Source organism: Anser anser (assembly GCF_964211835.1).
Source record: "Anser anser genome assembly, chromosome: 8".
Lineage (NCBI taxonomy): Eukaryota > Metazoa > Chordata > Aves > Anseriformes > Anatidae > Anser > Anser anser.
Genome location: NC_139728.1, coordinates 11,447,550 through 11,475,338, shown reverse-complemented (window position 1 = coordinate 11,475,338; position 27,789 = coordinate 11,447,550). Strand labels below are relative to the sequence as shown.

General features: G+C 41.9%; 1 protein-coding gene and 1 long non-coding RNA gene across 7 annotated transcripts in view; one reads left to right on the top strand and one right to left on the bottom strand.

Annotated features, from left to right (window-relative positions):
* Positions 1 to 1,359: 1,359 nt before the first annotated feature.
* Positions 1,360 to 27,789, top strand: part of RALGPS2 (Ral GEF with PH domain and SH3 binding motif 2) — a 144,484-nt gene continuing 118,054 nt past the window's right edge. For 2 of the 5 annotated variants that reach the window (XM_083845892.1, XM_083845886.1), the window contains exon 1: positions 23,779 to 23,936. The gene's annotated coding sequence lies outside the window, so the exon portion shown is untranslated. Of the gene's footprint in view, positions 1,452 to 18,413; positions 18,471 to 23,778; positions 23,937 to 27,789 lie in introns of those variants that run through there. The other 3 variants (XM_083845889.1, XM_083845887.1, XM_083845890.1) reach the window with 3 other exon arrangements.
* On the bottom strand, positions 1,458 to 27,788 carry LOC310903172. 2 transcript variants are annotated; one of them, XR_014587318.1, is made up of 4 exons: positions 24,463 to 27,788; positions 18,066 to 18,137; positions 6,631 to 6,785; positions 1,458 to 5,495 (listed from the first exon to the last, which is right to left on the bottom strand). It is a non-coding gene; the product is annotated as an uncharacterized lncRNA (long non-coding RNA). The 2 variants fall into 2 exon arrangements; XR_014587319.1 differs by lacking the exons at positions 18,066 to 18,137; positions 24,463 to 27,788 and adding an exon at positions 8,906 to 12,937.

The following is a 27,789-nucleotide window of genomic DNA, read 5'->3' as shown; positions in this document are numbered from 1 at the left end:
TGTTCATATATCATTTTCAAACCTTTGTTGCTGAATGTGATATAGTTTGATAGCTAAAAATATCACACCAGTTTTGTGGTGGAAAATATTATTAACATGAAAATAAGTACGGGCATCTGTACATAGGTAAGAGATAACTAGCACGAGAGAATATATGAAGTGAAAAGAAGCTTTTCAGACAGGAAAAAAGGACAATTTTGCTTACATACAGCACATTGGTTTAAAATATATTTTTGACTTTGCATACGTTTTGAGCTATTTAGCTGAAAATTAGGCACTGCATCTAATTATGATCTCAAACCCCACGGACAAATGCTACAGGCTCAATACTTTGAAATGTAAATGTAACCACAGTAATGATACTTACGTGGGGGTAATAAAATGGTAAATATGAGACTCATCATTCAAAAGATTCAGAAAGAATACCTGGGGCAGGTAGGAAGAACAAAAAAAGTGATGAGAAATAGGATAAAGTTTTTCAACGTTTGACAACTATACATAGTCCATCTAGTCTAGAACCTCCTCCCAAAGGTCACAAATTGATGCTTCAATGCTGGCCAAAAAGCATAATGCATCTGACTGATGGCAGTACTGAGGTTTTTGGGGGTGGATGAGGTGAGGGTGTCTGCCTGACCTTCACGTTGTCACAAATTTATGCCCTAGTGCCTGAGAGTTGCTGATACGTATTTGAGCATTAATTAGGTCAGATGTGAACTATTTAATTATTGGCCAACTAACAGAGCTGCTGCTGGCTTTAAATTTCTCAAGGTCCCTGTCATTCGAAATGCAGCGTTCTTTTAGAGAGCCGTTCTGTTCTTGAAAACTCAGATGAGAAAAACCTGCCTTAAAAGTATCCCCAGTTCTGAAAGTAGTTTCAAGAGTTATGTCAGAAGGTGGTGCCTCATCAGGGGGAAAAAAAAAAAAAAGTAAAAATGTATGCATAGATGATAGAAAAGAGCAGTTTCACGCAATAGTCGCTCCTAAAATCACTGCTGTGAGAGAAGAGGCCCACATGGGGTCATGGTGCTTTCCCAGCCAGCTGGCAATTTGGGAGATGGTTGGTGAAACGTTCAAAATTTGCGGATACCAAAGAGGACAGCAATGGCTGACATAGAGAATCAGAGCAACGATTAACCCCGAGGTTAATCGTTGAAGGGCCAGGCAAGCAAGGCAAGATCACCCCTCAGGCCTGTAGCAGCTCACGCCGTAGTAGCAGCGGTTGAGCAGAGCTCTCCCTCCAGTACCTCAGCTCAGAGAGGCCAGAGCAGGTACCCAGAGGGATGGCTTGAAAAGCTTTTCATTACCACTGGGTGGAGCTGAAGCCCTTTTTGTCCAAGCTGCTCCTTTCATAACTTCCTCCTCTTTCGTAGAGAAAAATTGTGAATCAGGCTGTTTACAGATCGATCTGGAGAGCTCGTTATCCCGCTGACCTCGTTCTGCTGGAAGGGGAGGTCAGTGAGTGTGCTTCACGGGGGCTGGGGTGGGGGTTCTCCAACAGCGTGTGGTTGTTTGGGCTGAAATGTCAGACACCACCAGGACTTGGGATGAATTTGTGGTTAGGCAGTCATATAAAATCTTCGTTGTCTTTAAATGGCTACAGTATACCAGCCATAAAACTCAAACCTGAACGAGTGAAGGGAAAATAGCTGAAAGAAATGTATCAGGGTGAAGAATGTGTGTGTTAAATAATAAGTTTTCCTTGTTTCTCAGTTCAGCTTTTCTGTTGTAAATGATTCTGAGTGACAGCAGCAGATCCACAAGATGGGAGTTTGGATCAGACATAAGGGAAATAGGACTTGTTTTGAAACCAAATTCCCAGCAGATGGACAGGGCAGCAGGAGGGTGAAAGCAGTTGTCCAGATCACTTGGTGCTCATTAGTTGGTCTTTGTCCCGTCCCGCTTAGCTGGGCTCTGGCGCCCTGTTTTCCACCTGCAGCCAGGCTCCCCGTATCTCATTCTGATTTATCTTCTCAGTGTTTTGCTAAACGCCTGCTTTTCCCACAGCTGGATCGGACTAGAGCCTAGTCTCTTGAAATCTGGCCATGTGTACAATGGCAATTTAGGAGGTTTCTGGCCCCACTTGCCCTCACTGCCCCTCTTGTGGGTGGCTGATGCACTGCAAAGGCAGCCTGGTGGGTCTTCTGTCCTGTGGCTGCCACAGATCACCCCCTGGGCAAGCAGCTTATAACACCAGTGAGCTGAGCTTCCTGAGATGTGAATTCCCCTAGTGAGGAGCTCCATTTAATGATCCCTATTGGATTTATTTATGGTGGCTGAACATCTCTATGCCTCACAGCTCTGAGAGCAAAAACCTCTTCAGCAGATACAGCCAAATCCAGCAGGGGCCATGGCTTCAAGCTTTGGTACTACAAAGGTCTGATGGCATAACTGTGTCAGAAGAAGCTACAGGTGTAGATGTACCACTGTTGACCAGCACATGCTCTTGTTACCTCTATTCATGTTGTTCAGGCCACAAAAAGACATTTACATTGCAAACAGCTGTGACTATGGCAGAACATACTGCCCACTTGAGGCTTGTTATTGCTCTTCACATGGAGGCTGCAGCCCCTTTCATTTGCAAGCAGAAGGTACTGCGCCCTAGCCCACTTTAGGCAATGTCCAGTGGAGTGATTTAAAGTGATGATGAAAATGTTTAGCAGCTTTGGTCAAAGAACATGAAAACACTCTCAGAATTTCCTTTGTGGGCCCAGCTGGGTAACTCACAGCTGGCAGACGCTCATGGACAATGGTAAGTCAGAAAATCTTCAGTCCACTCAGCCAAAAAAGCTAGATGAGGATGTCTCTCATTGGACTTGAGAGATGGGACAGTTCAGTCAGCAGAAAAGCTCTTTCTGTTGGTTCTGTTGCTAATAGGAAACCTTGCTGACATAGCTTTGCTAGTACAAGTATAGCTGTGAAGATACTGTGGCATGGAAATAACCCTTGTTTTCTCGTTTGAAATCATCCAGAACATTTACAAGATGCTTGAAATTTTCCTGTTACTCAGTAGTTCCCTGACACTCTCCATCACCAGTCTTACATCTGTGCTCATCTCATTCCTTCCTTCTTTCTAAACCCGTGTCAGGACCAGCACCCATGGTGCACCCCGTTCATTGAAGACTTCTATCTCTACCTGGCACCACTCTTGAATGCACTAACCAAAACAGAGAATCATCATAGAATCACCTAGGCTGGAAAAGACCTTCCAGATCATCAAGCCCAACCATCAACCTGACCTGTAGAGTCCCATTACTAAGCCAGATCCCTGATTGCCGCATCCACACATCTCTTAAATACTTCCAGTGATGGGGGCTCCCCCACTGCTCTGGGCAGCCTGTTCCAGTGCTTGTCCACCCTCTGTGTGAAGAAACTCTTCCTAATGTTCGATCTGCACCTCCCCTGGCACACCCTGAGGCCATTTCCTCACATCCTATCACTTGTCACTGGAGAAAGGAGACCAATTAGCTATGGTGGCTACCCTATCAGACACTTTGGATTTTGGTCCATATTTCCCCTGTAATTTCTGTGCTCTACCCTGGCTCTCTGCAAGTACAATTACACTAGACCAGTATAACATCTGATTAGCTCATGACATAAAACTCATCTGTGTAGTACAGCTTATTGATTGACAGTGGTAGAGAGATCTTCTGATATCATAAACATGCCTCAGATAGGAGGGTGGTGATGTGATTGTAGTCTTTGCATCTATTGCCTGTCCTATGTGATGATAAAAAGGGATAATTATTACACTCATATTAATAATTTAGGAAGCTAAGCAACAGCACCTGGAAATTAGGTGTCAGCTTTGCAAGATTTCCACAGAATGAATAAGGACGAAAAATAGGTCAGGCAAAGTTATACTTTTGTCATTTTAGAGAGGGGAAGAAAGTATTTTTAGCAAGAAGAAAACGCTGTCTGTGCCTAGCTGTGCCACACAGGTAGGTACCCATAACAGATGAGCTTTATTACACGACTGCTCAGGGCCTGACCGATCGCCGACACTTTCCACAAACACGCTGCTGAGGTGTCCGCTGGTCTGTGTACCGGTGTTGGTAGTCTGCAGTGACACGCAGGGTCATCTTTGTCTTCTCCATTTGCTCGAGGGATATTGTAACTCCTCAGGGCTGTGTTCTGGCATGGATTTGCTTAGTTTCTGATACTAATTTTCCAAAGCAAGGATCCTAAAACACTTCCTCAAAATTTATTTTTCCTTGCTTTCAGTACTGAAGAAAAAGAAACTACTTGAGGCATATACTCCCATACATACTCGTACTTTGTGAGACACAAAGGGCCTGTTAGCTCTACAGAAAGTTTGTGCTGATATACAATTGAATAGATCGTGACACACACAGCTTTAAAGAGTTGGAGTGCAGCACTTGCTTTGCCATCTATTCTGCTGTAGCTTTTATTACTGGAATATTTCTCTCTTTCAGTTCTTAATTCCCTCCTCTCCCTTTAGGCTGACAGTATGGACCGGAGGTCTTAAAAATTGCTTCCAGTGGAGGGTTATTATTGTTTATATTTAAGAATACTGTTTTAAAACCTGAGGCCAAGTTGAAAAGAAGAGTTGCAATGTCGGGTGCATGTGTTTGGTGTCTCGTGACAGTAATAACATTAAAAAGCAAAACTTCTGTTTATAAAAACATGTCATTAATATTCTAGCCAAAGAAAGACTGCTTTTAAAATTGAACACCTCTGTTCTTAAAATGCTCAATTCAGCATGTGCTGTATGCTCTTCAGCGTATAGCAGTAGAATGTGTGTATAGCGGGCAAATTAATTGGTCTGCCTTATGTGATATTTATTTTCCTGATTTTTCCAGAAGATCTTTGTTACTGTTCCTTTTGAGCTTTGTGGACAGTGGGACTGTTGTGGTCTGAAAAATAAGCCATCAAATTACATATTACCAAACCACTTATTAACAAAATAGAAGCTGCATGCCTTCCTCACTCTGCATTCATATCTACAAGAGCAGCACATCCATCTCTGGCAAAGTAGTTGGGAGCACCTCACAGGACACAGTAGTAGACTCATATTCTGATGATCTGCATCAGTTTTACAGAGATCAGGGGTTGACAAGTCACATTTTTCATTCCAAAACATCCCAGTCATATGAAGTTTGTATGTATACTGAGTGAATAATTAGCCAAACAAAGCCTGGTGTTGGGAGTGGTACCAGTGCAGTAAGCTTTTATTCTTTAAATAAAAAGGGGATGGCACAATGACTGTGACTAGTTAGATCTCAAATACAAATGGAGTGTGGAGACAGACCATGTTAAGCAGGTAGGCCAACTCCTATTGTTCCGTCTTTTCCTTGTAGAGGAGGAGACATCTTTCATGGGGTAGATGAGCGCATCACAGAGGGTTCTTTTTTTACCTCTGCTCCATTACCTATAACAGTACAATCCACAGCTCCATCAGGAGTTATTTTTCCATACTCCAATAAGCTTCAGCCATTTTATATTTCATTCTTGAGTTTGTCATACTGCTTTGTGTTCTGGAAAGATACAATAGTATTGAGTCATATTGCTAAAAAAAAAAAAATCTTTTTCCTGCAGCTTTTGGATTTTACTATGGGGAAGTATAAGCCATTAGAAGGTCCTGTATTTCACAGCTGATATGTGCTTTTGCAGCTTCTTGACAGTTTTTCTGAACAGTAGGAAGCATTCTTCTGAAATGCCTTTTTTAAGTTTCTAGAAAGGGAGTTGTGGGGTGCAAATTTTAGTTTCTCACCAGTATTCTTTATTGGCCCCATGAATTAGCACTCAGTACTGGATGGCTTTATTGTAGTGGTACTGTGAACATTTTTACTACGTTTTATTACAGGAACTGTACAGTTTATTCATCCAGTAAATATCATTATTGTCTCAATGACACCTCATTTTAGCATTTGATCAACTTCATCCCTTAGATTAATTTTCTGTGCTAACAGGGTTTGCATAAATACACTGGTACCTGTGTTAATTACCTTCTGAATGCATTGCAGACTATTAAGCACTTAATCAAATTCCTTAGGATTATCTTCTTGCATCCTCTTTTGTAGACAGGTTTGTATACCAGTTCAATCATTTTTATCTAGGGAATGCTTTTTAACCCAAGCACATATGGGACTTTTTGTTCTGCTGTTACAAATCCTGTGGAGGTACATCTGCTCTTAGGAGTGTGCCTTGCCACATGCTCACATTTGAAAGAGCGTTAGGCCTTTTTTTTTAATTTTAAAGTAGGCCCCCCAGTAATATTTTTATATCCTTGATGTAATTACTCCGCATTCCATTTCAGTAGCTATACTTCAGTTCATTTCTGTTCATTTATTTACATAGCTAAAAAGCAATTTTTTTGCTCTTCTACTTTGTAAACATTTTAAATACCCTACAAAAATGTTATGTACCATAAATAGAGCATTTTCTGACTGTATGCTCATGCATTTGTTTTGGTCTTAAATTCCTTTCCAATTTGTTGTGAGTGCAATGCATTACTGCAAATTGCTTGCTTTTGGCAGGCATGACACTGAGTCCCTTGTCCTGATCCCTTTCCTTGTGCTACGATCTTTTTTACATCTGCTGCAAGTTAAACTTTTCCCTCTATTTAGCTACCCATACGTTCTGCCTTCATATCTTGGTATGTGTTTTTACCTAGAAACACCGTAGCTCCCTTAGTTCTTGTTAAATACTGCTGTATGAAATTGCTGCAGCCACCGAATGTGCACTATTTGTAGCAGTGCTCAGCTTGCCTGTGTTCCTTGCCTCAGTTGCAGTCACAGTTTGTCCTCAAGTCTGTGTGGCAGCATCTGTGTCAAAAAGAAATGTAGCATTGTATGATGTCTTTCAGGACACATGGTACTTTAAGCACCTCTAGCAACTTTAATTTATGTTAAGAAAGGTGAAAAAGTGAATAGTTATAAGATATTAATATGTAAGGAACATAAATTATGCTTTTAAAATAGTGATACTAAAAAATGCCCAGTAAACAAGAAAATAGTACTGAAGTATTATCCGTCTTACAGCCTCATCACTTCTAGATAACCCATCTCATCAAATTCCTCTCTCATCTCTCCTACGATATTTTTTGGGTTGTTCTCTTTCTCACATAAAGGGCATGCAGCCAGCAGTTTAGGCCTCGAACATGAGGGAGGTGACTTCAGGCATTATCTCAGGTTGGATAAACAAGTGTGCTTTGTTTACGTGTTCAAAAATGTAAAAAATCAGCAAGTAGTTAATGACAAATTGTTCATTTCACTTCACATCAGTGAACAGATAATTCCTCTGTACAAACACAGACATTATTTAGTTTATGCAGCTTTTATATGAAATTACATTTATCTCCTATAAGCAATGGGCCCAGATTAGAATGCATAGCAAATACAGAACTAGCCAAACAAAAATCCTTTTTTGCAAATCAAAAATCCATTTTGTTCCTTGAGCCTCTGCACATCTTCTGAGGCTATTTGTAATTGCACTTGCATAGCAGAGTTAAAAAGGGACTAATAGGATCCTGTGGGTTAAGGGCTAATCTTGCTGTGTTATGATTCTGTATTTCCATCTTCAATTTTTTTATCTACTTTTTGTTTAAAACCTTTATAGTTTATTTTTCAGAAAAGACTTATGCAATTAAGAAATCCTTGTGCTTCTAACAGAGATTATCCCCTGTCAGAAGCTGTCAGACCCACCACCTGCCATGATTTTGAGCCAAGCAGTGATGGACAAAACTCCAGGCAAGACTACTTCTGGATCAGGCTTAGGGATGCTTTGTTGTTTTTCTGTCTTTATGGATCCTAGCTATTTGAACCTAAACTTTATGAAGCTTTTATTTGATTTAAATATACAGGAGAAATTAGATAGAGCAACTTTTTGTTACTATTATTCATGAATTGCACTTACTTTTCTCTGTAATAAGAAAGCAATCATTGAAATCTGGGTTAATCCAAACTGGGAAACTCACAGGAGTGACCCACATAGTATAAAATCCACTCTGTTCCCTTCTCGCTAGGTTAAACATGGTGTTGTCCCAGTTGTCTGGATTCTTCAAGAACTGAACAGATCCTCGGAAATCTCTAAGAGTCAGTTACCTCTGAAACCTGAGCTAGATGAAGCGCTCAGAGACTGGAAGAAAAAATGTAGGGAATTCCTTCTAAATCTGAGCTGTTAGCCATGTTAACAGTTGGAGTAAGCAAGGGTACAAGACTTCAGATGTGCGCTTGCTTGGTAAAACAGCAAGGAGTATGGGTCCTTACTGTTGCCTGACTTTAGGATATTTGTATTCCTCTTCCCTGATGACATTTTGTGGCAATCCTGGCAAATTTTGTAGCTTCACAAAACAAAAGCTGCAGTCTGTCAAAGGCGTATGCTGCGTTTTTCTGTTAGGTAACACTAAAATAAGAAGCCAGAGGTTGTTGGCTGTTTTTACAGGGAGGTTTGGTAGTCTTAATAGCCGCGTCCTGACCCTGCCGGAGTCACATAGCTGGGCTTGCACTCTGTTAAGCACAGGTCTGGGCATGCATTTAAGCCCAGGCTCGCCTCCAAAGCTTGGTGTTTACACATGAGCCTGTGCTCAGGAATAAAGCTTTGTCTGATCTCTTAAACACTAGCACAGCACTTTAGCACAGGCTGGTGCTGTCATTCCTGTGCCAGTCATAAGTGGAGTCACATTGCTTTCCAGACCGCAGCAGATATCCCAGCCTTGGTTCTTTGTCATCGTGTGTAGATGTTTCCCGTTTGCAGCCAGGCTAGCAGCTAGCCACCTGGAAAGGCGAGCGGTGGGAACTGGAGCTTGGCAGGGGTAACCCTGCCCTGAGACCCCCAGCACTGCAGGACAACACCAAGCGGTTCAAAACCATGTGGCTGTAAAAGGATTTCCCAGGTGTCAGAGAGCCCTGGAAAGGGTACAGACATGTAGAAAGCTGGGAATTACCTTATTTCTCCCCCAACACAGGGAAGGGCAGGCAGAGAAAGGTCATGCCTGGAGTGCTGCTGCATTCTGCAGATCCCCTGGGCCCGCTGCAGCTAAAACAGCTGTGATTTGCTCCTGGGGTCCAATCTGCTGTCTGCTGCACAGGGAATCAAGTTATGCTGGCGGGGCTCTCCGCCCTCTGCGGGGATGGACTGGGCACTGTGGCAGTCCTGTGGGGTGAGCCTGGGGGCGTCCAAACAGGCACACCAAGCAGCCACTGGACTTTGCTGTGCTTGGGTCTTAGCAGCAAGGCGCTGCGATGCCCAGGTGTTCTGAGGCAGAAAATCCCTCCTCAGTGCCCAGCCTGCTTCTCTGAGCAGGGAGGGGGAGGCTGGAGGGAGGGACAGCATGATGGGCTGCCCATGGAAATGCTGCGTCAAATTTGAGATGTACCAATTTGGGTTGACCCGTTTAACGAACAAGCTCAAAAACTAGCAACTCTTATGGAACCAGAAAATTAATTGGGTCAGCACAATGATTATGAGTGATCTGTGAGACGGTTTTGTTTAGAGTCCAAGTACTCTCTGCATTTATTTTCTGGCAAATGATTATGCATTGTCCTGGATAATCCTTTGTTTTTTATTTGAGTGTTTCAAGTATATCTGCCTCCCTTATTTGTACCACCCCAACCCTAGTTGCAAATAAAGCTGATAAAAATAACATGTTGGTGACAGCTTACAGAGTGAACTGCAAGTGGTGGTGTGTGTGTATGTCCATGTGTGTCTTCCAGAAGTGCCACAGCACATACCATACGAGTGCTGCTTATATGAATGTACTTGCAATGTACTGAGAAGAGGATGCAACGATTAATGTTAGTTTTTGTCTAGAAGTGTTGCAATAAAAAAATCAGGTAAGTAATGGAGTGTTAAATGTGACATGCTCCAAAGACTAAAGAACATGCACTACTACATTTGCAATATTTTCTAGTCAAGGTTAAGCATAAGAATCACACTTGCAGTAATAATTTCCTGCATCTGTGCAAATGCTTTTAGCATACTCTAGGATAAGTAGGCTTCAGGAAAGTAATGCAAAATGTAGAATTTACAGAGCTGGTAATGTTCCAAGAATATCAAATGCTTATTGAGAAAATAAGTAAGAGTTTCTGTATATATTTGGGTAATCCCAAAAGGACTAATGGGGAATAGAATTCCTTCTAATTTAGATTCTATGGGCTTTGGGCTCCTAAAAAAATCATCTAGCTTTCCATGTCCCATTGCAGTATATACTATGTTAGGTACAACGGAGAAATGTATTTCAGACAATCTTCTGCTCTGATGCACAGGATTTGCCACTTGTTCAGATATTTTATGCCTTGATCACTACTGATACTGCTCCAGATGCGCACACTAGCAGAAGCATGAATGATACTCACTGAGAATGATTTCATGTGTTCTTTGGGAGGAGCTTTAATTTTTTAGTGATGAAAAATTACTGATCACATCTGAGGGTCATTTATAGACCTTTGTGGGCATTAACTAGATCAGTTTGCCTCTTCTATCTGGTTGTCTAGTATGTACGTGGAGCCAGTTGTGCTGTAACAGCAAAATCCCTGTTTGTGACTGAGGTGATCAGCAGAGTGGTTTCAGTGACTGCTTGGCTCTTCTGCTCTAAACACTCACCTCCTGTGCATCGGGACTGCTCTACACCATAATCATTTATTGGTTTTAACTATGGTTTTTTGTTTTGTTTTGTTTTTTCCTCTGTCAGACTCCTCTAACTGGAGATTTGTTTTCCAGTTTTGGTACGCAATAACATCCTTAGCTACAATGATTGCATTAAGACTTGCATTTTTGAAACGTTCTGTATATTTGTATAGGAATGTGCAAGCAATTGAAAAGGTACATGAGCTGAGACAATTCTGAGTTGTATACATACATAAAAGCCAAAAGCTTAGAGTATATTTCTTGATTTTCATGTCTTGTGAAAGAGGCAGTTGAGAGAAGACCTCTGTAGTATCACGTATTATGCTTTTTACTTGTCATATCTTCGGTATTATACTAAAAACCGTGGTTCAGAACCCCTGACCTACACACACACACACACACACACACACACACACACACACACACACACACAAAAAAAGCATTAGCTGTTTGTCACAGTTAAAAATCTCATTGAAATGCTTGTATTGTGGGAATCCAAGGCCCTAACACAGCTGTGTTGAAAACAGCACAGTGAGTTTTTGAAAGACCTTCACTTGCAAAATCAGCATTCTTGTGACCTCTTGAGGTCTGGTTGTTATTTAGTGAGTTGAAGTCAAGGCGTTTTTTATGTGTTCTTAAAGGTTTTTAAATAATATAGGATTGTGATCCTCAGTTTTGTCCCTCCTGTTCCTCTGTATTACAACAGAAGTTTTGGAGGACAGAATGCCCTGGGAGGGGAAGCCATCACCTGCGAGATGACAGACAGTCATCCCATCAGCCTAAATCCCATATGACTTGCTGTCACTGTTGAGGCTAGAAGCTCAGATTTTCTACCCAGGCACTTCAGTCTAAATGTTATTCACCTCACTTAATCACCAAATCACACAACCAAGCTGCTGTTGTGTGGGTCAAGTAAAAAAAAGTTTTATTTATATGTTTTGTCTTGTGTTTTTTTTTTCAATTTGAAGATCATAGCTTTATTTTCCTAACTGTCTGTTAGAAATAAGTTTCAAAATGCTTGCTGACATTTCAAGGAGCCTGATGTCCATGCTACGCCGATGCTGAGTTTCTATTTAATGTGAAATCCTGTGTAAACTCATTGTGACTTTGGTGGTTTAGTAAATCTGATACCTAGATAAAGCCTTATATTGTTTTTCCTACTGATGCCATTACCTGAGCTCATTGGGCCAGCCGACACAGAAAGGCAGCTCAGTGTCTCCCAGGCGAGGACCCTGATGTAACAGAGCAGCAAGTGAAGACGGTTCAAGGCAGTGAGCACTAAGCAATGCGACGTGGCAGTGTATGTAACGCCAGGATATCCCGATGCAGTGCGAGTTGCTAGGCAGTGAGCTGACAGCCTGCTATCGCAAGCTCCTGACAAATGGCATGTTTCTTGACATGCTTTCTTGGGATGCAAAAAAAGCATCCATGTAAATAGACAGGGGCAGAGGGTTTTTTCCAGAAAGTTACTGCCTGATACAATTTCACTGTTTTTTCTTTTTCCCATCCCTTCATCTTTCAGTAAATTCCAGGGTTGATTCGTCTTTGACCAAACAGACAAAGGGAGCAAAAATAATAATTAAAAATCCTGTGGAAAATACTTTGAGATTGTAAATGGAGAAGAAAGGTGATTACAAGCTCTCTCCCATTTTTAATACTCCCCTCAAAATCTCGCTTTGCAAATTCAGGATACTTGGAAGCTCTGCAGATGTTGCAAGGAAGAGGGAGGAAAGCAGTAATGCTGCTTAGCATGATTCTTTTGCACCTTTTAATTGCCAGATGTAACCTAGATAGCAGGCGGCTGCTCAGTGAAGGATTTCTTCTACATCTATAGTTTCTCCCCACTTTGCATGAATGTGTAGGAGGGGGGATTAGTGCATAGCCATATGGGAGGGAGCTAACAGCAGTACAGTTTCTTACTGAGCCATGCTGCAGGAGTGGTAAAGACAGCGGAGGGAGCAGGAAATGGTGGAGGAGGGGAGAGGACTTCACTGACTCTTAATGGAAGTGATGCAGAATTCCCCCAAGACCTGAGGGGCTGAGGATTTGAAGGCTCTGACCCTTCTACATGCCTTGCAGACCCAAACTGGAGAGGCACTTTTCAGTAATTTATCAGTGCAAGCTCCAGAATGTTTTTTCCTACTTTGTGGGATTTTCCACTGGACAAGAAGAAGAAGGATATGCATTACTTAATGGGAAACTGAGAGGACAGTAGTCTGACATCTCTTCTGTAAATCAGCAGGCCGGATCACAGCTTTCTGTTCATAATATATGAAAGTTGGGGATCAGCAACTCCTAAAGATATAACGTCCCTCCTTCCTGGGTACCAATAGCCTGGAAGCTCCTGAAAGGTAGGGGAGGGGCAAGTGGCAGGGGAGGGAGTGGGTTGTGTGGGAGCAAGCCAGGACTTTATAATGTCCCTGGTTCCTTTTTCCAATCTCAAATCCTCTGCTACAGTATTTCTTAGGCAGCTGCAGGCTTAATGACCTAGCATTCAAACAGTGACCTGTTTGCTTGGTAGTTTAAGAAAGCTGTCATTACATCAGTGTTCACGCTTATGCCCAGAACTTATACAGGATGTAAAAACCCCGACACCCAAATCATCCCCTGCTTTTCAGCTATAGAAGGAAATCTCAGTGACACAGTTCTTCAGATCGCCTCAGATCAGTGAGATGTCCCACTGAAATCTGGCATATCCTCTGGGATCTGTGGGAGTCAAGGACAGTTTTCCCCAGCAGGCTGCTTTTCCTGTCAGCTCCCTAGCCACATGGTCTTTCTCTGAGACACTACATGGGAACTATGCAGAAGAGATAATACGGTCCTCTGCCAATTAATTTTCCTGGCACGTTTCCATGGGCCTGAAGAGCAGAAAACATGTGCAGATGTAGGAGGCGAGATCTGGCCCTGTGTATTTTCCTGAAAAGCAAGCTCTACTCTGCACAGCTGTTGGTGGCTCTCTCCCTTTATATTTTTACTAACAAAACAGAAGTAGAAAATCATGTTTTTTTTAAGGATGTTTCTTATGCTATTATGCACGTCCTGTTATTGTTTTGCAAGTGTTGCCTGCTTTATCACACTCTGGCATTTTTATTCCTCTTATTCTTACAGGTCAGTAAACCAGCTAGTAAGTCTAATTGCCCTCATTCTGTTCTGCTGCTTTTGACAGATAAGAGCTGCAAACTGGGTAATATCCTGTCAGCGTACTTCAAACCTCCTGCCTTATAATCATCCATCCAACCTGCTGCCTTTTCTTATGGCTCATTGTGCAGCAATTGGTTTAAATACCTGGCTCTAGTTACTTAATAGAATAGAAGGAAACCATCAGAGGAAATGGATTAAATTGAAATGGAAAGGTCTTTAAAGATGTTTCCCACCTGTGTGAATCCAAACCACAAGCACTTAACTCAAATAGGATTCAACAATACAAAGGAGAAACAGAAGAACTTTTCTTAAGATCCTTTCTTAAGGTCCTTTTTCCAAACACACATTGACATAAACCTCACATATGCGTATTTGTTCCCTCTGTCACAAAACAAAATCAGTACAGTCTGACTTTTTAATAATATACTATAAATAACTGGTAGTAAAAAAACAAAGAACAGAACCAAGGACTGTTATTCTTGAGGACCTTCTCCGTCTCCAGCAGTAGCCTATATTTAATGCTTCAGCAGAAGGCAGTGTACCTGAACGTTATGCAAAATATATAAAGGAGAGAAATTTCTCCTGTCAGTGATCAGTTTATGCGGCAAAGCATCCCTGACACTAATGCTTGCAGTTGTTCTCTCTGTCAGCATGTTGTTATTATACATGCACGTCTAATCCTTAAAAATAAAAATCTTTTAAGCTATTTGTTTCGTTTGCTCAACTATTTGTCCTAGAGCACAGAGTTCCAGAGCCAAAGAAGTGGAACATTGCATTAACATGCACTTGGGGAGAGTTAATGCAAAATTCTATTGTCTTTTCATTTGGCAAGGTGTTTTCTCTTTCTCACACTTTGTGACAGGTAATGAGATGTGTTTCATTTGCTTCCAGCTTCAGCTATGTGTGCCTGCTGTGTAGGGATGTAGTGAGGTTTCCTTTAGGATTCATACTGCCTGACCTCTCTTCCCAAGGGGTAAGATGAAAGTCTTCACACCCAGCTGCTGGTCTCAGCCTCAGTCAAGCTGGGAAGCTGCCATGGAAGCAGAGGAGCTTTGCTGCCATGCTGGCCTGCAGAAAGCAGAGCACAGCTGGACTGGGGAGAACAAGGCCTTGACTGGGGGAATTATGGTGGTATGGGCAGGCTGGGGAGTAAGTTTTCCTGAAGGCACACGTGCTGTCTCTTTCCACAGCTGGCCCACGATGCTGCTATAGGAGATCTGTAATACTGTATGCTGCTGAAAGCATTGTGCACTTTCTCATCTTTGGAGTGGAAACTGTCATGTGATGTATGTTTCTGTACCCTTGAGTGCATTGCCCTGCTGGTTTCACTGGGTGATGAAGATGACTATGCAGATGAGACATTTGTGTCTCATTCTCATTTGTAGATCAAAGCACTTGTATACACGAGTTTTAGTTTCTCTTGTTTTACAGTCTTCTTTTAGGGCATTGCTCTTGTGGTTCTTCTAGGTTCTTCCTAATCCTCTTGCATCCACATATAACATATATCCTCTAACATGCACAATAGTATTTAAGGTAAGAATCTACTGCTGAAAGTACTGTTGTATTTTCAATGTTTTCTGTATCCAGTGTTTAGTTATACAGCACTAGTATTGTGTACCACTCTTATTGGACTGTGCCCGTAATTGAGGTCCATTACATGCTTGATTTTAAGTCCATCTTCTAAAATCCCCCCCCCCAAATTCTGCATTTCATCATGCTGCTCATATCTCCATAAAAGCCACCTGGGATGCTCTTGATTTAGAAAGGATTTCCCAAATTCAGTTTGCTTGGATAGTGTGTAGAAGTCATGATTGCCCAGATATGAGAAATTTAGTAGTTTCCATCCCCGCAATGGCATCTCCTGTTCCTTCCTTCTTATTCCCCTATCATACAAGCACACTCACCAAAGTAGTATGTGTGTCTTGGCTGTTCTCTGCAAACTCTCTTTTTCCTTGACATGATGTCTTGACCTGCACAGACAGCCCCAAACATCATCCCTTTACCCTGCTATTTCTAGCACCATTGGCTATTTGGTACCCGAATGCTCTCCAGGGTTCATGAATTATTAATCGTACGTGTAGTTATTTGGGAATCCCTAGTACAACATGCATTAACTTCTGGCAACCTTCTCCCTGAAAGGGAAATTTGGACCTTACCTTGTAAATTATCAGGCTCAAAGAATGGGGACTGTTACTTATGACAAGCAACAGTGTAATGAATAGTGTCTCTTATATGCCAACTATTAAAAAAATAAATGCAGTATGGGCAAAGCAAGCACATCAAACTTTATCTGCATTACCTTACTGCAGAATATTACATCATATTAAAAGTGTTAGTCCTAAGATGAGGTTATTAAGCTCAGTATCTCTATATGAGAATATCGGTTCTGGAAGCAAAATTTACAACGCTCCTTAGACACAAAGGAGGTTTCTGCCTCAGGTGGTGAATTCCATCTGTGTGGGAGACAGAGGAGGCCAAGGTGAGACCTCAGAAAGAGTTCCTGTAAGAATTAAAGACTATTGTGGAACTTGCTAATTTCTCACTCAATTTTACCTTCTCTAGTGAAAACTAAAAGCATCTGTAGCTATATCTAAAAGACAAAGTGTAACAAAACAAGCTCTCCTTTACAGCTCTCCTCCAGGGAAAGAACAAGACAATAAATCTGTCAAATTTTAGTTGTTTGTAACGTGCTGAAGAGTGTTCAGATAGTGTGTTGGCAAAAGCAATGTAATAATAAACTGTAGTACGGAATAAAATACTCAAATTCTACATTACTTTAGACTAATTGTTGGCAAAGTATTTTCTCATGCAACTCTCAGAGGATGACTTAAAATGGATATTCAATTTTTTTGAACTTTAATATTCCTCTGAGTCCCAGGCACATGTCTTTTTCTGATATTAGGTGGCATAGAGCAGTAGCTGGAAAGAAGTTTAGGTGAACGCTGGCTAAAATACACCCATTGTATTTTGGAATTTGCTTGTTGAGTATACTTCAAAGCCTTTCCAGTGGATACAGGAAGGATCTCTTCAAAATTTCAAAAGTTCAGCAGCTGTCTCCAGCTGAGACAACTTTATAAACACTAGACCTTCCAGTCACAGTGCTCCATGTCAGATGATTTTCCTTACGAGACAGGCTTTGCCTCCATGGACACTGACTTATTTACTGTAAGAATATATTTATTGCTTTTTCGTCTCTCATTTAACAGAAGCTATTGTGATAAATTGCTAATGTGATTCCCAGCAGTGGTATTATAGGGCAGTGCAAGTGGCATGATTCTCTTTTCTGTATAAAGTGAAATTTTGAAAAATCTCAATATTTCCTGTAGCATTTATATTGATATGAAAATTGTTTCACAGCTTAAGACAGAATTTGAATCTAGAAACTGGGGTTGATTTCATATATGGGTCTCTCAGACATTTCTAGTAGAGAATATTGAAACCTTCAGATGTTTTTCTACATGTTGTTTTGTCTTTTTCTTTTAATATAAATTATCTTGAATAGTCTTTTCAAAGTCCTAACATTCAGCATTTCCTAGTTGTCCTGTGTCTGTAACTGAACTGAACTGATAATGTTTGAGACACACAGGAAAAAATAGAGTATCTAGAAAACAATTGAGAGTCTGAAACATTATCTCTACCTCTTTTGTTCAGCTCCAAATGAGGATCTAAAACTGTATTATAACCTGGCTTCCTAATTTTCATATAAGAGCATATCATCAGCATACTTAGGCCATCTAACTCCAGCTCCTGACAAGCCAGTTTACATGCAGTGCTGTTATCAAAGAGATACTATAACCTTACCCAATGTTATCAAAGAGCTTAGCAGCATATAAGCCCTCCAACACAAGACATATAGGCTACAAAAGGTGATGTCTTTCTCCTCTACTTACCCCCAAAATATTCCCAAGAATGTTTATATAAATTCTTTTGAAAATACTGGCTATAAAACTATCTATTCTATTTTTGTATAATAACTTAAGCAATGGTATTTACTAAATTTAAAGCTGAACAGGTGGACCATCCACATCCTTCACAGAAAAGCTCTTCGCTAATGGATGGCAAAGTCTTCAATGGATTTACACCTATTTTTCGAGTAGACATTATACTCAAATATTTCCAGGCAAGGATTATTAGCTTTGGATGAAAAAGGATATTTTAGATTTTCTTTGCTGTGCATTATTTTTGAAAAGACATCACATTGTTTAACAAGCAGTGCAAAAAATCCTGTTTTCCCATCTTTACAAGCAGTAGCAATTATAATTGCAGAGCATATCAGAAGCATAGTAAACCAGCCAAGAGAGCAAAGGCTAAGGAACATAAGTACTGAGTCCAGTTACCTCCTGTGAAGCTCAGGGAAATGAGGAGGAGGTGAAATCCATAATTTCTTCCATAGAGGAAGAAGAAACAACCTAAAAAAAAAAAAAAGAAAGAGATTTTGAGGATATTCATAAAGAAAGGACAAGTTCAATGTTTATATTTATGACAGTATCATCATTGCACTGCACAATAAGCAGTAAGAGTTGGATAGTGACTGATCCTTCACTGTCTGCTGTGAACGATGGATGCGGAATAAAGAGCTTCCCTAATTTACATGACCCATGTGAGGACCAGGCAGGCTGTAGTTTTGCCCAGAAGGCAGGAGGACAAGATCTACTGAATTGTTGTTCTTGCTTCTCCTTGTACAGGAAAGAGAGAGCTACGTCCCTTTCCTTCCCCCTCCACCACGTCCAGGATGTGCAGAGGTAAGTAGGCAGCACTTCTCAAAGGAGTATCGTTTGCTAAGCTTCTCATGGTGCAACTAAAGAATTTGAGGAAGTTTCCTTCTTTTTGAAGTGGAACTGCTTTAATAACTGCTTTATTTGCCCACGTTGTAACCTCTTAATCATATTTTGACTGATTAACTAAATGACATTAACTTAATCTGCAGCTACTTTATTACTCTCTCTATTGAAACTACATTGAATCTGTGGGTGTGATGTCTCCTACTGTATGGTCAAATGTAAACGTTACCTAGAAATTTAAGTTAAGCATCTCACTAATAACATTTTGTATACAGAATCAATGGAGATCCAAGAGGGGCGTGGTTTCGCTTTTTTTTTTTATAGTCAACGTTTTGGTATGAAATTTAAAAAGACTTTTTTTCTTCTCCAAATAGCTGTTTAATCACTGCTTGAGGCTGAAAAAAAGTGTGTTGGAGCAGATGGCAAGAACATAGGATTTAAGCAGGGGACAGATGTATCCATATTAGGGAGCCTGGAAGATAAATCTCTTGAAGTCTTGTGGCAGACATGATCATTACTTTGTTTACATAGATGAAATATGACTAGTTCCAATTAACAGTTGCTGTTGTCCATATTTGGGATCTTTCCCCTTCAGATGGTCATTAAAACCTGTTCTAAATCATCATGTTTGTGCTACTTCCATTCTGTGTATAAATCACGTAGGCATCCCAGCATCTCCATTCTTTACGGGAAACGTCTAGATAGATATTTATACAACATAAAAACAATTGTGGGGGGATTTGCTTTCTCTTAAGCAGTTTGCAAGTACTGTCTCTAGTGACGTACTGTCTCCTGTGATGTACAGGGATGTTGGGAAAGCACAAAAAGAAGGACATCAGTATTCAGGTTCTGTGCTGCCAGTCCGTTCTTTGCCTCTTGCTCCCTCCCTAAAACTTCCAGGGACTATTGTCCCTGTCACAAATGGCTCCTCTTAGGACTCTAACATAAAGCAAGTTCCTAACTATTTTACATCTGGGTGTAAGAAGGCAACAGAGGAAAAAATATGTACTCTTCCTGTGGAAAAATCTGTAAGTTGCATGGGAGACAGTGAGGAAATAACATGTTATCTGTGTGCGGCTTTGTCACTGCTGAGACGTGGAAGAACCTTTGCTGACCCTGGGAAAAAAATGCTTTGCAGCTGCAAAGAGGAAGTCCTTTTAAAGTCTGCGTGTGTGTACATATATACACTTTATATATATGTATACACACGCACTTGGGTGAATTTAGAGGCAGCTGTTTGAATATACTCCTTAAAAAGCTGCAATCTTAAAAATGATAAAAATAACCAGAACCAGTTCAGAGTGATGTAATTGTGAGTCCAACTCATCCCTTCATTATTGCTCGAGCTGAGAAACAAGTAGATATGTATTCCTAGGAAGTGTTCTTACATTAATCACGATACTTTTAGGAGCAAATATTAGCACATCAGTTGAACGTATCGAATTAGAGCAGTTGGGAAGCATACATACACTCTTCAGTGAAAAATTCGTTGTAATGTTTTCTTCCTCCAACTGAAAACTCTAAACATCGGGTGCTTAGTGTCTATTTGAATCAGATTACTCTGGTACTGACATTTTTATCCATTAGAATATTTTTTTTTATGATTAGTTTCAAGTTTAACTGAACCAACTGGAAATTGCATTTTCGTATGATTGAAGCAGGAAGCTCATCCTCCTTACTGAAGGGTAGACGACAAGATGTGTGTATTATGTATTAAGCATAAACATCCTCCAAAAAGAAAGAGGAGGATGGTGATGGTCACAGTAATGTTACATTTATCCGGTTCTGACTCCTATTTTACCTACAACAAATGCAAGGATGCCAGAGAGAATGCCAGATCAAAAAAGCAGGAATACGTATGAGTTAAGTGTTGTAGACTACATAGTTTACTAGAACCCAGATACTAACTTGTACAATGTAAAGCACGGCATTTATAAAGTCAGTCTTGCATACGTAAGCACTCCCAACTCAGGAAGTAACAAAATTCAGGTGGCAGATACCTCAACAGCGCTTACGCATAGTGATGCAGACTTGAGCTATGACTGCACAGTTCCAAAAGAAAAACAAAACTATTTTATTCTTGTAAATTTTAGAGTAAATTTAGCAATATTTTCATTCTTTAGCATCTCTTGCCCTAAAGTACTATGTGAATTACGTGCAGATAGACTCATGGAATGACTTAGCCACAGAAAAATAATAAAAAATAGGATTTACGGGCTATATAAATAGTCTAATATATTGGAATACATAGAAATATTATATAAAATATATTGAAACACATAGAAAACATATTCTATTATTTTATTAATTCCTAATGGGAACTATATGCTTTAGCAATTACTTTGTTGGGACATCTCATATCAAACTGAGTTTAACTAATGACTTTTTATGATAGTAGCCATACCTTAGAAGAACTTTACTTAGCACCAAGTAATTAATGAAGTGTTAACTAGGTGCCAAAATGTAAGCTATGCTCTTTTCAATCTTTAGTTACCAAAACAAGATTAAGAAGCATCTTTTCTGCAGCCAAGCTTCCTGAGTAACTAAATTCATTTGATTTTATATTAATGTATAGTTATAATCCCAGAGCTTTGCTTGCAGCAGGACATAGGCTAAAATCAAATACTATTTGATTTGCTATCAGTTATAATCAAATGCTTTTTCTCTCTTTTCCTTTTTTTTTTGAATAATTTATATTGCAATCTATACGAGTAAACCTGAATACATTTAAGTAACTTACATTACAGTTTTTTAATCTAAAATGCTTATGCTATCTTCTGTTAATGAACGTATAATAAACAGTCACTGTAATCTGCTGACATTTTTACAGACTGAGATTTTACTATAGCAAGTGCTTTAAATTGCAGTGTCAATGTTTCATTACAGGTGCTCCTGCAAACACATTAAAGTTTGTATATGGAAGCATACACGTTTTATGTTGCCTAATGGAAAAATGTTTTTCACCTGTGAAATCAAAAATATACTGACAAATTTCCAACATCTCAGTTGGTAGATAATGTTAAGATGCAAACTGTTACGTCCAAAAGGAAATGTTTATATCCCACGTAGCGTGAGGGGTTTCTATTCACAGTGAAGTTAGTTACACTCATGCAGAGAAGCGTAACTTCTCTGTTGAGCAGCAGATTATATAAATAGTAATTGCTGATAAAAATTGGGATAAAAAGGCCGTAAAAATAACTTCCATGATCTATAGTTAATAATTATTCAAAAGAGTACCTATAAGCAGGAAGGATGAATAAGTAAATATCATTTCTAATTTTGTTCTCTGAGATGAAAGTGATGTCCTGCAGACTGCAAAACTTTCAGCCTCATGCATTTGGAATGAACCCTGTTTGGTGGGGTTTGGCCATCTGCACACATTCCCTAACAGTTTGCCAGTCACAAGTGGCAGCGGTTTCCTGTTACTTTTGACAGCAGCTTTCTTCATTCTAATCAACTATTTTGCCACATACTTTCATCTAGTCATTTCCTCTCTTTCTGATGCTTCCTGTGATTTGAATATTTAACAGCACAGCTGCAATAGTCAACTAATAATGAATTTTAAATGGAATATTAAATATAATGGGGAAATATACTAAATATAATGGGGAAAATCTGCACCTATAAAATAATAAAGAACATCAGCTATACATATAGAATGGGCAACTGAATTTTGGAAGGTGGTATCTTGGAAAAGACTGAGGAATCATAGAGGACTCTGCAACTAACTAAACATGGGTCTTTAATGTAAAAATGGCATTTCAGCACTTAGGTGGAACTGGGCATTCTGGTTCCACTGTCAAATTTATCTTTAATAAAAAATCTATTATTCCTCTCGTCACTTCTCCTTATCACTCATTCCTTAAAATACTTTTTGATATGAAATGATAGCATGACATCCAATGTTTTGCCTGTTTTTCTCCATTTCATATCTGGGCACATTGTTTGCATGACTCTGTTCGTATACTCAGGAGAGATTGCTACCGAACTATTGTTTAAGATGTCTGCATATTTCTTTAGCTATTATTACCTTTATTTTAGTTGTATGTGTTCTGTTGTATTGATGATTATTTATCAGTAGTGCATTTGTCACTGTATTGACCTCCTACACAGTTGGGTCACCCTGAATATCTTTTCAATCCACCCTCACACTTGTGAGTAATCTCGCATCCTCTACAAGTGTTGTCTCCTTCTGCACAGCCCTTTTCCTAGATTATTTGTAAGGGTGTTTAAAACATACAGCCCATCACAAAATTTTAAAAACACCTTATGGTTTGGGCTTTTCACCATAATTATGAATGACCATTTGTTCTCCTGTTTCAATCCTGTTTCATCTGTCTCAGTTTGTGGTCCATGACATTGCTCTTTTTTTTTTTTTTTCCTCACAACCCACTATATAGATTTTTTTTTGGAAGCATTTAATGAAAGAGTTGTGAAGTGTCTTTCACAATTTGTGCCTCCAGGCCCCCTGTATCCGCCTATAACTACTCCTAAGACGCTTGTTTCATGAGACAAAATAGTCTGTCTCCGGCTTTAGAGAAGGAGAATAGCTTAGGGAAAATTTACCTTTGAAGGAGATTAGTTTAGGAAAAATTTACCTTTGAAGGAGAATAGCTTAGGGAAAAATTACCTTTGCTTCCCCTTTCTGAGGTGTTTTTATTATTATTTCAGTATCCTCCTGGAATCTTATTTTATTTCTGTGTTAGACGTTGTGGTTCCAAATCTGGTAAAACATCCATTCCATTCACCGAAATACCAGTCGGTGGTAGACCAAATTTTGTGGATGGATGGCATTTGGCATCTTATTTTCCTTTCATGTATCCTGGTTCAAAACGAGTTTGACGCTGTGCTGCCGTCGCTCCTCCATCCCTCAGGGACGCGAAGGCGGCAGTCAGGGCCTGGATTCCATGACAGGATGAAAACGGGGCAACGGCCGGCCGAACGCATTGTTCGGGCATTGTTTGGGAAGCACTGTGTGTGTGAACACTGGCTGTTAATTGCTGTAATAAGTTTCCAGCCGCCTGCGGGGCCGGGCGGGGGGGGGTGGCAGCAGTCGGCTCCCCTCACAGCGAGACCCCCCCCGTTGCTATGGCAACCCGCGCGCGGCGCCCGGCCGTTGGGAGGTGGTTGAGGCGGGGGCTCGCGCCCGGCCCGGCCCGGCCCAGCCGTTGAGGGCGGCGCGTGCGCCGCCACCGCCCCGGTAGGCCGAGGAGGCGGGGCGGGAGGGCTCGGCGCGCATGCGCGGTTCGAAGCGGCGGGGCGCCCCCCCCCTCCTCCCTCCCTCCCTCCCTCCCTCCGCCTCCTCCCGCCCCGGTGTGAGGGCGAGGGCGGGCGGCGGGGCCCCCGCGCGGAGCCGGCGCAGGCGGCAGCACAGTGGAGCCCGCAGCCGGACCCGTTCCCCTCGTCCCGTCCCGTCCCCGCTCGCAGGTGAGGCACGGCACGGCACGGCACGGCGGGGAGGAGGAGGAGGAGGAGGAGGAGGGGGCCGGGCAGCCGGCGCCCGCCTCCGCGGGGAGCCGCGGCGGGGCTCATTGTCCGGCTCCAGGGAGGAGGAGGAGAAAAAGGCGGCTTTCCCCCGGCGGGCGGCGCGGCGGGCCCGGCAGCTCCGCCGGCCGGGGATTGGAGGCGCTCCGTCCCCTCCCAGATCCGGGGAGGGTCCCGGCCCCCTCTCCGCTGCGCCCCGGCTCCGCGCGGTGCTGGGAGCCCCGAGCCCTGCCCGCCGCCTGCCTCCCCTCGGGGAACGGGCGCGGACACACACACACGGACAGACAGACAGACACACGGACAGACAGGCAGACAGACACGCGGCCAGGCGCCCTCCCCCGCGGGCCGGGGGCGGCGGGGCCCCCTCCCCTGTCAGCGGCTGTGGGGCGGCGGCCTCGCCGCAAGATGGAGGGCTGTGGGGCGGGGGGGGCGAGCCCGGCCGGCTCTCCCCTCTCTTTATTACCGTTACCTTCTTTCTCTCTCTCGATACCCGCAGGTCGTGGCCTGGGTCTTGGGGGGAGTTGCGGTGACGTGAGGGGTCCGGGGTGCTCGCACAGAGCCAGGCCGGCCCGAGCACGGTGCCCCCCAGCAGGCAGGCGGCACCTTCACGCAGCAGAGACAGGGAGATGCTGTTTATCTGACAGCAGAAACGTTTGGCGCCGGCCTTTCCTGGCAGCAGATGCTGGAAAAGCGATGATATGTTTTAGACTGAGATGAGTGATGATGATGGGTAATAGTTTCAAGCACCTGTGTGTTTAATGGTAGTTACCGCCTGGTGAAATTCTGCGCATGGGTTTGTTTATTTGAGACATCGCCGTGCTGACAAAAGGTGCCTTTGTAAAGGTCTTTTTTTTTTTTTTTTTTCATTTTCACCACCACTTCTATTGCTGTGCTAAACCAAGGGCCTTTGCTATTGCATATGGAAGAGATGGGGACTTTTCCAAATGGGATAGGTGCATAAACAGTCACTTGATGTTTTGTGGATCTATGTCTTCTGAATTTCTTTCAAGACTGGTAATTGCCATGGTACGCACCACATTTTTTTTTCTTATAATTTTCTGCCTCTGCATCAGGCTTGATTTTAGTAATATTCTCTTGGTGTTTTGTTTCTAAACAAAACAGACACCAGTACTATATTTCTATTCACATGAGAAGTGGTTTGCAACCTTTTTAATATATAGACCTATTGTGATTTTTAGTGGTTGGTCACGTTTCACCTGGCAGGCTTGCAACTCGACAGGATTTAAAAAAAAAATCTTTTTTAGGTCTCAGCAGTCCTATAGAAATAAAACATGGACCATAGATTGAAAACTACTGATGCACTTATATTATCTTCATGCAAATGGTCTAATTCTTGGTCATCTTAAGAAAACATCAGATACAGAACAGCAAGCAGTAGAATAAGCTTTCTCTGCATGTCTGTTTTTTCCTCTATCACTGCAAGATTTAGACCATGATACGATAGTCTTAGGACTTCCATGGGCGCCTCTGCATGTGCTGGTTTGGGTCCTGCTTCCATAAACTGATACACTCCACACAGGTGCCAAAACTGTTGGAATGAATAGATACCAGCAAGTGCATGGTGGAGGAAAGTATAGAAGTTGATTATTGCTTGTGGTCTTAGCAGTGCTTCTGGCTACTATGAGAAATACTTCACTTTTCTGGGATAAATATTTACATTTGATTTATGTGTATTTTCTTAGGGAAATGTCTTGCAGAAGCAGAATTACTGCTTTGTACAGCCTCTGCACATCCCTGCATGTGGGCTGCCTGCAGTCTTCCTGAGAAGTTTGCTAAGCTAGGTCGCTTGAATTGAAAGAGTGCCCTCTGGTGACATCTGTATTTAGAGTTTGGAGTGTATGTAAAACACTCCTGCTAGTCTGGACTTAAATATTCTTCCCAGCAAGGCTGGCGCTTTATTCTGCACAGAAATGCTAGTGTGGCGTGTCTGAGGCAGGGGGAGAGCAGTTGTCTGCGAATGCACATGGAAGATGTACAGCAGTTGCTTGGAGTCTGTTGGCCCCCTTGTGAAATACTCATAACTCGTAATTTATTTTGCCTGGATGTTGAGGAGCTGTGTTTGATTCCTCCCTCAGTTAGTGGAGGAAAAACAAACAAACACGCTCTTCACGAGGTTTTCCTGTTTACTGTCAGTTTTTTTCCTATAAAAATTGCCTTTGTTCAGAATTTTTGGGGAGATCTTTTCTGTTCCGCACTGGACTTGCCGGTGACCATGTAGATCAAAAATCCCTGTTTAGATATTTTTTTTGATCTTGGTGCTGCACAGCACCAGTGACCAAACATGAAGCTACAGGATGAACTTCTTAGCTTCAGCTAATTGTGTAAACTTTGATTTTAAACTCTTAACACAGACTGAAGACTCCAGGAAAGCTAATGATCTACGTGTGCTAATGTTCTGCTTGACATACGTTTGACTATTAAAAGATTTGCATTGATAAAGACATGCCTCCATCTTAGTTTCTTCCTTATTTTCTTTTCATTGAGATTAGGGATTTATCTTTTCCTTTATACTTCCCTGGAGCTGAGTCATTTGGGCTCCTCCTTTCATTCAATAAATAAAGCTGAGCTGAAACCTGCTTGAAGGGTGGGGAGTGTAGTTTTGTCTAACTGTAAGACATCAAAGGCATGGTGTATTTCTGGTTTGAGTGTTGTTTTACAGCTCTTGGAAGGGGTAATGTTACAAAAGATACTTAAAAATACTTTTTTAAAGTAAGAGGGCATTCATATTAATACCTTTACATTTAGATACCTGGAACTGCTGCAGTAGAATCGTCCCTTAATATGTGTGCGTGGCTAGTATTTCTTGCACAACGAGAGCTTTGTGGGATCCACGTTTTGTCCATTTATGAACTCACCACCTCAGAAGAGCGCTGAAGCGAGACTTTAGTGTTACCATTGGGTATTTGAAGTAGGGGTTCCGTACGCTTAGGTCACCGGGATGTGCAGATGTGTGGACTCTTTTCTGGTACCGAGATCCTTAAGGGCCCTGCAGGACTCTGGGGGAACTGGCGTTAGAACCCCTCCCGTGGGCAAGCTGGTATCACCCTGTGTACTGCCAAGCAGAAAGGACATCTGGAGTCGGGTGAGGGTGGCTCAAAGCTCCTGAAGGGGAGGACACGCTCAGCAGCATTGCACCTTCTGAACATCAGAGCTGCTTGCCGTGACTCTTAGGTTGGCGTGGTGTAAGCGGGAGTCATTGAACCTGCTTGCTGGCTGAGCACAGCCGAGGGAGGGAGGGACTGCCTCCTGTCCCATGTTTTCACTTTACAGGGGAGTTTAATGAGAAAAACCAACCCGTGAATTGAACCTTAGAGTACAACAGAAAATACGGTGAAATCTAGAGGGCCAGGGGTGAATACTTTGAAATAGAGTTTTCCTCAGTTGCATTTGGAGGTTTGTCGTGTTCGAGTGCAGTCATAGCTGGTCTTATCAAAGTTCCTTCAGGGCTTCCAGGTGGATTGTAGGCTGTCATACAGCACAAATGGTGTCTTCCTGGAGCCCATGGAGATCTCCTGAGAACGCTCTCAAAATCCTTGCTATACTATCTTTATTGTAAGTGCAGTTTTTCTGTGGCCATAACCTCATATAGGTTAGGATAGCCTCCGTGCTTCCTCTGTGCCTTTCCATGAGGACAGGATTCCTTTCTGCTTCTCACGTGCGTGTTGCCTTGCAGTCCCAACTACAAGAGTGACTGCATGGGTAAAACTGCAGGGCAGAAATGCTGGGAAAAAGAAGCTGTGCGCCTTGCAGACCCTGGCAGCTTTGCATTTATTTC